At 42.2% G+C, this 3,970-nt stretch overlaps 1 pseudogene; it reads left to right on the top strand.

Moving 5' to 3' along the window:
- Positions 1–333: 333 nt before the first annotated feature.
- LOC118662135 lies at positions 334–1,193 on the top strand (annotated as a pseudogene).
- Positions 1,194–3,970: the final 2,777 nt, after the last annotated feature.

Here is a 3,970-nt window from a genome sequence, read left to right as displayed (position 1 = left end):
CTGATGGCTGCCAGTACAGCAGTGGTGGTGGAAGTCTCTCCTGTCTCCTCAGCAGTGCTAAGGATGTCTGACTGCAGTTTAGGCCTGCTCCCTGCTGGCAAGTGGGCATCCCCCGAAGGCTGACGGGCTGCCAGAGTGATGTCTGATTGCCAGCTTAGGCCCAATCCCACAAGGTGCAGGCCTAAGCCAGCAGGTGGTCATCCCCCAAGGGGTCCCAGACTGAGAGACGGGACAGTTCAGGCTGAGAGATTCCCCCCCTCCCCCGAGTGCACAAATTTTTGTGCACCAGGCCCCTAGTTAAAAATAATACTTCATGCCACTGTGGCTGCAGCCATGACCATGCTCAGGCTTCAGAAGAGGCTTCCCTCCCCTGGTCAGCTTGGCTCAGTGGTTGAGCGTCGATCTATGAACCAGGAGGTCACGTTTGGATTCCTGGTCAGGGCACATGCCGGGATTGTGGGCTCCATCCCCAATGGGGAGCATGCAGAAGGAAGCTGATCAATGATTCTTTTTCAACATTGATGTTTCTCTCTCTCTCTCTCTCTCTGTCTCTCTCTCTGTCTCTCTCTCTCTCTCTCTCTCTCTTTCTATCTCTTCCTCTCTGAAATCAATAAAATATATATTTAAAAAAAGAGGCTTGCCTCCAGTGTCCTCCACTGTGGCGAAAAGAAGGTCTGGTTGGACCAAATGCGACCAGTGAAATCACCAATGCCAACTCCCATCAGCAGATTGGGAGGCTGGTCAAAGATGGGCTGATCATCCCGAAGCCTGTGACTACCCATGCCCAGGCTCAATGCTAGAAAAACCCCTTGACCTGCAGGAAGGCAGGCATAGGGGCATAGGTAAGTGAAATAGTACTGCCCAATGCTAGAATGCCTGAGAAAGTAACCTGGATGCAGAGAATGAAAATTCTTTGCTGGCTACTTAGAAGATACTGTGAATCTAAGATTGACCACCACATGTACCACAGCCTGTACCTGTAAGTGAAGGATAACATGTTCAAAAACTAGTGGATTCTCATGGAACACATCCAAAAGCTGAAGGAAAACAAGGCTGGAAAGAAGCTTCTGGCTGACTAGGCCAAGGCCCACAGGTCTAAGACCAAGGAAGCTACCAAGTGCCCTGAAGAGTGGCTCCAGGCCAAGAAGGAGGGAATCATCAAGACTGCCCAGGAGGAAGAGACCAAGAAATAAAGCTTCACCTCTCTTACCTGTACATAGTAGCCTTGACGATTACATGGTTCAACCATTTAGTAAAAGTAGCCTTCATGTAGAAATAAATAAACAAACAAATAAAAATAAATAAATAAAAACAATTCTTGAAAGAAATACATCAAAATATTAATAGCAATCTTTTCAAGAGTAGCATTACAAGCTATTGTGTTCATTTCTCTTTATATATTTCAAATGCCTATAATTAGAATTCAGTACTTTTATAATCAGAGGAGAAAAACGTATTTTTTTTAGACATGGATTTTAAGGAGTCTTTAAAGTTATGGTCACATGTTATCAAAGGGAATTGAAATGAAAACACACACACACACTCATAAATGGTTATGATTAATAAAAAGTTTTCTCTTCACACAAGTGAAGTTTTATATTTATTTATTTATTTATTTATTGTCAATGTCATGTTTTCCAGTTTAAACCAATACAGCTCTGTTCAGAAAGAAGAAAGGAAAAATTTTGAATGGCTATAGTGTGTAGTCACTAATTCTCACCTGCTTAGATTCATTGAGAATTCTGGGAAAAACTGCATTCCTAAATCTCTGACAATGATACATTGATGAACATCTCCCTACAGTTGAGAATGAATAGTTAAGATACCTTCTAATTATTCTCTGAGTCAATGATCACTTGAAATTGTTTAAAGTCACTGTCTTCTCCTTTTAGGAGGGGGGAAAAAATGCAGGGAGTGGAGCAAAGAAAATGGAGTTAGTTCGATCCAAAGGGGCAGGGGATGAGAAGTGAGTCAACTTGGGCAAATATGGAGGAAGTGCAGTTCCACCTGTTTATTGTTATTCAACCAGGAACATAATATAAACTAAACCATGTGTGAAAAGGCAACTGGGCCCCCAAAGCAGCAGCAACTGCTTCACTTCAGATGCCTTAACTGGTCTTTGCAAACGCGTTCAATTTGGTTCCTGACCAAGAAAGACTCTTTCACTCCTACTCCCACTCAGCATGCTACCCCAAACCCCAGTTCTATGACTTTATTGGTTCCTGCACAGCGGCTTTTCCAGCCTACCTACCTATCCACAATTCTGTCCCCAGGCCTCCTTCACCTCCTTTGTAGATGCCAATTTCTGCTCCAAGGGTTTAGGGGCACACCTCACTTATAAGGCCTACAAAGGACACTCAGCCTAGGACTGTCCCTGCAGTACTGATTGCACCTCCTCAATGTAAGATTGAAAAAACAGAAGAATGATTCCTTTTTTTTTTTTTTAAATCAGGAGTTTAAAGTGATCCTCATAGCCTGCCCACAAGGCTCAGTGGTTGAGTGTCAACCTATGACCCTGGAGGTCATGGTTGGTTTCTAGTCAGGGCACATGCCCAAGTTGTGGACTCGATTCCTAGTGTGGGGCATGCAAGAGGCAGCCAATCAATGATTTTCCCTCATCATCAATGTTTATATCTGTCTCTCCTTCTCTCTTTCTCTCTGAAATAAAAAAAAAAGTGATTCCATAGTTATTTAATTAGGTTTTTTAAAGAAAACAAATAGGGCTTTGGATGCTTATAGCCTGAGGCCCAGGTTATCCTGAGAGAAATTAAGTTTGACTTAGTGGCCATTTACCTTCATTTCTTGTTAAGTCTGCCCCCTCTCTGTGGCATTATCTGGTACTCTATTATAGAGTCTCCTTAGTCTGTAGTTGGATACTCCCTAGATGTGTTAACTGATGAAGTTTTTTTTAAAAAAATCTCTCTGGGCACTTACATTTTTAAAAGTCTTCTTGAGCACCTGTGGATTTATGACAGAAAATAAGGATCTTAAAATGTTGGAATGATAAGCAGGGATTCTGGACAAGCTCACTGCTAGTAATTTTGCTCAATTAATCATCAAGCGTTTTGGTTTTTTTTAAGGACCTAATATACTCTTTCCCCTGCCTTAGTTTCCAAGACTATATTGTCACCTCTGAATTTCCAGAAGTTTGTAAAGGGAGAATTTCTGCCCATACTAAAATAGAGAACTTAGTGTAGGGCTGCAGTGAATCTCAATACACATGTGATGGATGACAGAATCAATGTATACATATGTGTATTTGTATATATGAGGGTTATATGTGTGGAAATATATAAGTATTTATGTGTATATATTATATAGGTAATTGATTTTTTTACTCCACAATTACTTTGTTGAAGGGTTTATTATTATATGGTACCTGTAAACAATGTCCTATATAATAAAAGGCTAATATGCAAATCAACCAAACAGTGGAACGAAGGGTCGCTATGATGCGCACTGACCACCAGGGGGCAAACGCTCAACGCAGGAGCTGCCCCCTGGTGGTCAGTGAACTCCCACAGGGGGAGTGCCGCTCAGCCAGTGGCTGGCAATAGCAGTGGCGGTAGTGGGAGCCTTTCCTGCCTCTTCTACAGCACTAAGGATGTCTGACTGCTGGCTTAAGTTGTCAGTCAGACATCCCCTGAGGGCTCCTGGACTGCGAGAGGGAGCAGGCCTGGCTGAGGGATCTGCCCATGCATGAATTTCGTGCACCGGGCCTCTAGTATTAAAGTAAAAACTGATGGTCTCAATAATATTTTATCAATGACACCATGTGTGCTTTTGTAGAAGTAACCTGATATCAACTGCTCTTTCCTTCCTGTATCTAGCATCACTTTAAAAAGTAGAAAAAGGCACAGAGTCATGAAAAATCACTGGCATTAAGTGTGTCATGAATTATATTTGAGTCTAATTCAAGGTGATACTATTAAGGAAAATCATGCTTTCCTATTTCAAGTGGACACTATGG

The sequence above is a fragment of the Myotis myotis genome, unplaced genomic scaffold, assembly GCF_014108235.1.
Source record: "Myotis myotis isolate mMyoMyo1 unplaced genomic scaffold, mMyoMyo1.p scaffold_m19_p_8, whole genome shotgun sequence".
NCBI lineage: Eukaryota > Metazoa > Chordata > Mammalia > Chiroptera > Vespertilionidae > Myotis > Myotis myotis.
This window is presented reverse-complemented; position numbering and strand designations above follow the sequence as displayed.